This window comes from Octodon degus, unplaced genomic scaffold (assembly GCF_000260255.1).
Source record: "Octodon degus isolate 3935 unplaced genomic scaffold, OctDeg1.0 scaffold00062, whole genome shotgun sequence".
Lineage (NCBI taxonomy): Eukaryota > Metazoa > Chordata > Mammalia > Rodentia > Octodontidae > Octodon > Octodon degus.
In genome coordinates this window covers 9,738,333-9,746,158 of record NW_004524638.1, presented here as the reverse complement: position 1 = coordinate 9,746,158, position 7,826 = coordinate 9,738,333, and the positions used below count along the sequence as shown (strand labels likewise).

At 40.6% G+C, this 7,826-nt stretch overlaps 1 protein-coding gene across 1 annotated transcript in view; it reads left to right on the top strand.

Moving 5' to 3' along the window:
• The window catches only part of Tbc1d31 (TBC1 domain family member 31), a 117,182-nt gene that overhangs the window by 28,543 nt on the left and 80,813 nt on the right, over nucleotides 1-7,826 (top strand). The gene's annotated exons all lie outside the window — the stretch shown is intronic.

The window sequence follows — 7,826 nt, the reverse complement described above, 5'->3', positions numbered from 1 at the left end:
GACTCGTTGTGATCCACCTGTTTACAGCCTCCCAAGAGCTGGGATTACAGGCTTGGGCCACCATGCCCAGTCTCCATTACTGTCTCAGTGTGCCCTGGGGGCAGGGCCGACACTGCAGGCCCGGGATCTAACTTGCAGCCCCAGTGCCTGCTCACAGGTGCTTTAATCCACTGAACTATTTGGCCAACCTGCAGTTTTTCTTTTTTTTTATTTATTTATTTTTTTTTTTTGGTTCCTCTAATGCCTTCAGGGCACTTTTGGCCAGCGGGAGGGTTGTGAGGTTCAAACTCCAGCAACCTGAGGCTGCCAGCTTTGTGGAAGCAGCCACTTAAAGGACTGAGCTAAGGCCAGGCCCCCTGCAGTTTTTCTTAAATCATCCACATTTCTGGCTTTTTTAAACTTTTGGGTTTTTGCTGACTAGGCTTTTTACTCTCTGCTTCACATACTGCCTCCCAGGGGCACACTGCCTGGCCTCCCAGGCCTTCTTTTGAAATCGAGGTGGAAGCCTTTTTAACCTTAGGACTCCTGCATTCTGAATGCGCCTAAAACGCCACGTGGATGATGCCAAGGTCTGCTATCAGCTGGAGCAGTAGCCAGGCTTTTTTTTCTCTTGGCTGTAGGAGCCAAGTGCCTGTATCTCTGAGCACTCTGACCCTGCTTCCCAGGAGTAAATTCTCTATTCCAGCGCCATACTGAAACCTGCTGTGGCTGCTGCCACCATTCTGGAACACAGGGCTCTGTGGCCTTCCCCTCAAGGCAAAGTCCAGCCGCCTTGCAATTTTGAGACTGCAAAGGGTGGAACGTGGTTTGTTTGTTTGTTTGTTTGTTTGTTTGTTTGTTTCAGAACCTGGTATTGAACTCAGACCCTTGTGCTTGCCAGGGAAGTGTTTATTCTACTGAGCCATCTCCCCAATCCCATGAGGGCTTTTTGTTTTTGTTTTGAGGCAGTGTAGCTATGTAGTTCAGGCTGGGCTTGAACTCAAGGCATTCCTTCTGCCTTAGCCTTCCAAGTGCTGGGATTGCAAGCATGCACCACCAGGCCCAATTTAACACAAGTGTTTAACCAGTAGAAAATATGATTTGACCTTAATTAACTTGGCAGCTGAATCTGAACTGAATTTGACATGAGGCTGAAGTATTAGTATATTCAAGTGTGAACTATTACCCCATCTCATATAATACTACAGAATGTATGTTGTATTAGAGTGTCTTTTAAATTTGTGAAATAATTCTAAATTCTGAAATATATCTTACCCTAAAGTTTCCACATACATATGGATTTTCACTTTCTAAGTGTCTTTAACAAGTTTACCACTCTCCCTCCTTGCCTTGAATTTTTCATTCTTTCCCTTTTTTTGGTGGAGTGGAAATTGAACTTGGAGCCTTTTCAGTGCGCTATATGCTTGGCCTTTTTAAAGGTTTTTTGTTTTTTATTTAGTCTCTACTAAGTCTCTGCCCAAGCTGAGCTCAAACTTGAGATTCTCCTGCTTCAACCTTCCAGAGTGCGTGGATTACACTCATGTAGCACCATGCCCAGATTCTACAGATTTTAGAGTATAGTGATAGCAATAATAGTAATGTATCAGTTGAGTATCTGCTTTGCATGAGGACTTTAAATAGTTATTTTCTAGCTTACATCATCCTGAAAGGTAGGCATGATTTTCCCCTTTTGCAGAAGAGGAAAACATTGTCCACAATTTTATAGAGAGTTGTAGCGTGAATTCAAACCCATCTTAAAATCACTGCATTACATACCATACTATTTGTTAGGTAAACCAGTTACACATCTTCAAATCAGTAAATTTTGATTCTTTTGCTGATTCTTTGAGGTGGAATATCCATTTTTTCAGTGTGGGTTTTGGCATAAATCATGGGATTTGTGATTACTGTGATTCCTGTTTGGATATCAGAAAACATTTAATAAAGAGTGTTTCTGAATGTAATTCAGTCTCTGGATAAGTGGGCACTCACTAAACTTTTAAATTATACATTTGACTTTAACTTGCTAATAATATCTTGGACTCTTGTTAAACTTTGCACTTCTTTTTTTTGTTTGTTTGTTTTGGGAATTGAACTCAAAACCTTGTGCTTTCCAGGCAAGCTCTGGTGCTGCCACTGAGTTATATCACCAGCCCTTGTTAAACTTTGGTAAGAGCTTAGGAACTTCTCAAAACTGGATTGGGGGCCAGGGAGATAGCTCAGTGGCCTAAGCACCTGCCTGGCAAGCATAAAGTCCCGAGTTCAATCCCTCATATTTAAAAAAAAAAAACAAAACTAATTTGGAAGCCAAGCATGGTGGCACATGCCTGTGATCCTAGCACAAGGAAGGCTAAGGCAGATGGTAAGTTTGAGTCTTGTCTGGGTAATTTAGCAAGACCCTGTCTCAAAGTAAGAAAAAATAAAAAGATTCTGAGGCTGTAGCTCATTGGGTTTGATCCTCAGTAGTGCAAAACAACCGACAGAATTGAGTAGGTAAGTGCTGATTTGGGTATGGTTTAAGGATGTGTGCTAGGAGCTAGGTCCTGGACTGTTAAGGAAGTGGTGGAAGCTTTGCTTGACTGGGGCTCCACTCTTTGGAAAGGATTATGTGGAGGGTGCTGCACAAAGAGCGAGCCTGGATCCCTGTGGCTTTTAGTCACTCCACACTACCATCACAATGCTGTGTTGAAATATAATCAGGGGCTGGGGAGATGGCTCCGTGGAATAAGCGCTTCCCTGGCAAGTGCAAGGGTCTGAGTTTAATCCTGGGGTCCGCCAAAAAAATAAAAAATAGATATATATAAAATATAAGAAGGCCCTCAGCTGAGCAGAAGCAGGCACGATGCTCTTGACGCTCCCAAAGTGTGAGCTAAATAAACTTTTTTCTTTGCAAATTGTTAGCATCAGATATTTTGTTATAACAAGAGAAAATAGACTAACATAAAAATTTAGTATTTTAATGTTAAAGAATTATAGCTGCATGCACTCAATCCACAGAAAGTATATTTTATTATTTTGAAGTTTGTTTGGTTTTGTTTTTGTTGTTTTGTATTTTAGTACAGGGTCTACAGAGTCTCCCTACGTAGATCAGACTTGTAGTGATCCACCTATGTTCAGCTTCCCAAGAGTGGGATTACAGGTTTGCGCTACCACGCCCAGTCTCATTCGCTTTGTCTCAGTGCGCCCAGGGGCAGGGCCAGCAGAGCAGGCTGGGATCAAACCCCGGCCGCTGCGCTCTGCCTCGGCAGGTGCTTTAATCCGCTGAGCTATTTGACTGGCCCTCGTTTTTTGGAGTTTTGCCCAAGTTTTTTGTCTACGAGATGACACTATAGCTGGGTAGGGTGACTTGCATCTATAATCTCAGCACTCTGGGAAGCTCAGGCAGGAGGATCACAGGATCAAGCCCAGCGTTTAGTGACTTGGCAAATATGAAAAACATTAATAAAAATTTTATCTCAGAATTTAAGAAAAAATAAGGGTGGGGAATGTAGTTCATTGCAAGGACCCTAGGTTCAATCCCAGTTTAAAAAAAAAAAAATCAAGAAAGAGAACACACTATAAATAATACTACATGATTCATTACGAACCATTTTATAATCATTAAAATCTGGCATTTAAAATCAAATCTAGTAATGAATAATCAGGCAATAATCTATCATAGCTATTCCCAAAATAGTAATTGATGCTCATTAACTTTTAAGCTTTTGCATCTTCCAGTAGGAATAAACATTAAACTTTTCTAGAAAAATAACTGCTCGTTATAAGAATTTTCTTAAGTCATTTTTTGACATTAATTTTTGAAAGTGTCTTAAGGCATTCATATAGATTGCAGTATATTCATTATAAATTCTGTAAAACCTTCATATTATAAATCTTCGTAACACAGTGATGGTTACCACAAGGCCCTAAAGATTTTCTCACAGCTGAGACAGACCTGACACCCGTAACTGAAAGGAGAGGTTTATTTTGGCTCATGATTTCAGAAGTTTTAGTTTATGGTTGGTAGGCTTCAGGGCAGAAATGGCATGGTGGAGAAGCACCAGCAGAGGAAGGCTGTTCATGTAATGCTGGCCGAAAGCAAAGAGCAGGAGGAGGAGCTGGAGAAGGAGGGAACCCTTCAAGTCCTGTTAGCCCAGCGACCTGCCTCTAGCCCAGTCCTGCCCAGCAGAAGCTGCATTGACGCTCCTAATGCAGTCACCTTCCAAAGCTCTACTTCTAGAAGTCACTCTAGACCTATACCGTATTAGTCTCCCAGAGATTGTTTTTCAAAAAATAAGCCTAAAGCAAAACGACCTCCATCAGGCTTTTCCGTGACCTAGAGGTACCTTGTGTAGTTTAATTAGCATTTGTGTTGCATTCTGTTGCTACTAATCCCAGGAGCATAGTTTTAATTATCTAGTATGTGCCATGGTCCATTATACATATGTACATTTTGTCCACGTATATTTACAGAATTATACGTGAGGCAAGTGTAGCATTTATGAGAAAATGTTTGTCAGTTTCACTTAAAATTTTGTATTATCCACGCCGTAATCCCAGCACTCAGGAGGCTGTGGCAGGATCACTGCGAGTTCAAGGCCAGCCTGAGATACACAGCAAGAAACGTGTCTACACACACACACACACACACACACACACTGTATTATCAAGAGGAAACAGTTTAGTGTTTATGAAATAGAAAAGTAGAAATGAACATAAATACTTTTCAGTTCTGTAAATGAATTTTACTCCATTTTTCTTTTAAATAAATTGAATCTCTAATGTGCTTTTCACTTTTTTCTTTCATAAGTAATGTTTACGTGTACTTTTACTTGCCATCAAGCATGGCGCCACGCCCCTGTAATGGCAGCACTCAGGAGGCAGAGTTATTTATCTGGCCCTCTTACTCTTTTTTCCTGAGAAAGGTTTTCACTAAGTTTCCTAGGTTAGCCCTGAATTTGATGTCCTCCTGTCTCAGCTTCCCAAATAGTGGGCTTACAGGTATGTACCATCATGCCTGGCAATATTTAATGCTTTTAAACATTTGTTAGTAATTAAATGCAGCACATAGATCAATATGCAGTTAGGTTTTGCTGAATGACAGTATGTTCTAAGAAGTATATTGTTAGGGGCCAGGAAGATAGCTCAGTAGAATAAGCACCTGCCTGGCAAGCACAGAGTCCTGAGTTCAATCCCCAGTACTGGGGAAGGAAGGAGGGAGGGAGGGAGGGGAAGGGAAGGGCAGAGGAGGGGACTGATCACAGTCAGTCACCTGATGTGATCTCTTGATTAATCAAGATACTGGGTGAAGATAAGATGTATAACACGGTAAGGGCCCAGAAGATAGCTCAGTGGACTAGAGCACCTGCTTAGGCAAGCGCAGGGACCAGGGTTTGATCCCAGCACCACATGCCACGCCAGCCTCACCCCCAGCAGTGCTGAGTCGGCCACTGAGTCCAGGCATGGTGGCACACATCTGTAATCCCAGCGCTGGGAAGTTGAAAACAGGAGGATCACTACAACTCCGAGCTGTGCAGTGAGACCCTGTACCAAGTACATTTTTTTAAAAAAAGATATGTAACACTGTTGACAGTGTAACATAGCATGCTTTTTTATTTTCCCCAAAAGATCTTAGTCTAAAGAAACAATAAAAATGTATTGTAAATATATACACAGAAGCAGTCATTTATTATTATTAGATATTGTGTACTACACATCATGTGCGCTATACTTTATACATCTGACAGTGCAGCGGGTGTCACCACAACCCTGCAAGTGGAGGAGTGTGCTGCCGCTGCGCCTGCCCCTGCCCCTGCCCCTGCCCCTGCCCCTGCCCCTGCCCCTGCCCCTGCCCCTGCCCCTGCACCTGCACCTGCACCTGCACCTGCCCTGCACAGTGCATCGGCTCACTGTCTGCTGTAAGGCACAAGGCTGGGCAGCTGATAAACACGCACGGTGGTGCATGTGTCTGTGCAGATACATGGTTTGTATATGTGCATGTCATGGACTGCTAAGCTTGATTCTTAAAAGTGGTATCTCGTTTTCATGTGAATTTTTAAATATGTGAACAGGTATAAATTGTTAGATTTTTTAATTGCCTAGTCATTATAGACATTTTTTTAATTTGAAATGGTTTACCATTTCCTTTAACTGTTATAGTTTATGAAAGACCAGTATTACACCCTTCATAAATTATAAATACATTTTTCTCTAGCTCAAGATGATTTTAGAAAAGAAAACTATGTTAATTTTAAATTTGAAAGATCTAAAGCTTGCATACAAAACTAACTTCTTTTCCTCTCTTTAGGTTTTCTTCCTACCTTTAAGTAACACCATCCTGAGCTGTTTTAAAGACAATTCCATCTTTGCCTGGGAGTGTGATACTCTTTCTTGTAAATACCAATTGCCAGCTCCACCTGAAAGCTCTAGTATATTATACAGAGTATTTGCTGTGACCAGGTAATGTGAATTTTAAGGTATTGAGAATTAAGAAATTTAATTTTTGATTAAAAATATGACAGACTTTCATTCAATATCTATTTGTCATATGAGAAAATATTTCCTTCAAATCTAGATGTAGTTTATAGACCTTGTTTTTGTTTTTACTTGATTGTGCAGAGTTTGAGATACAGAAATAGAAACCCCAGGAACAGCAAGTACTCTCGTCACCTGCAGCGGTCATCAGCTCATGGCCGCTCTCACCTGTACCTGCAGCCACTTGTTTCTTTGTGTCTTGCTCTGGAGCAAAGCTTAAAGCATCAGATTTCCTCTGTCAGTATTTCAGTGTCTACCTCTTAAAAAAGGGTTCTTTTTAAAACATAATCATAGTTATATATTTTTAAAAAATTAAAATTTAATATTGTGCTATAGTCATTGTTAAAATTGCCCTTATTTGTCTAATAACTATTTTTAATGACAAATTTGTTCATATCAAGAGCAAAGCAAAGTTCTTGCATTGTATTTTGTTGATATTTTCTCTTTCTAAAGTTTTATCTTAGGGGCCAGGGAGATGGCTCAGTAGAATAAGTGCTTCCCTGGCAGGTGCAAGGGCCTGAGTTCAATCACCAGTTCTGCAAAAAATAAAAATAAAAAATAAAATACTTTTATCTTGTAGTTAACTGATCAACTCTGCTGTGACATTTTGTTTCCAGATTTTGCTGTATCTATGTGGTAGGATTTAATACAATCTTCTGTCATTTCCTGTACAGTAGTTAAACTTGCATTTTCTAAAAACTGGAGATGATTTGAATGAAGAGCAAGAACATAAGTGTTTTGTTTACTTTCTCTTTGACTGGAATGGCATTGGTGATTGTTACCTAGATACCCAGGATTTCGTGAGAGGCTTAATCTAGTAGTGCTATACTACCACTCCTTCTTCTGTTATTAACTATTTCTAATTCTGTCATTCCTTGTTCATGTATTTAGAAACCTTGTGCAGAAACAACCTTTTTCTCATCAATTCTTTGGTTACTTTGATATAGAATTTATAAAGGAAAGGCAGAATAAATGCTTGATTTCCCTCTTTCCTTTTTTTCCCTTAATCCTTTTTTAAAAATGTATTTAGTATGGGGTCTATAGGGTCTTACTACACAGATCGGACTCGTAGTGATTCTCCTTCTTTTCGGCCTCCCAAGCGCTGGGGTTACAGGTGCATGCACCATACCCAATCTCCATTGCTATGTCAGCATGCCCCGGAGGTGGGGCCAGCACTGCAGGCCGGGGATCATACCCTCTACCCCTTTGTCTGCCTAAGCAGGTGCTTTAATCTGCTGAGCTATCTGGCTGGCCCTTAAACCAGTTTTCAAAGTAATAAATTAATTAGCATTTTACAAAGGTAACCATCTGTGTGTTTGTGTGTGTGTGTGTGT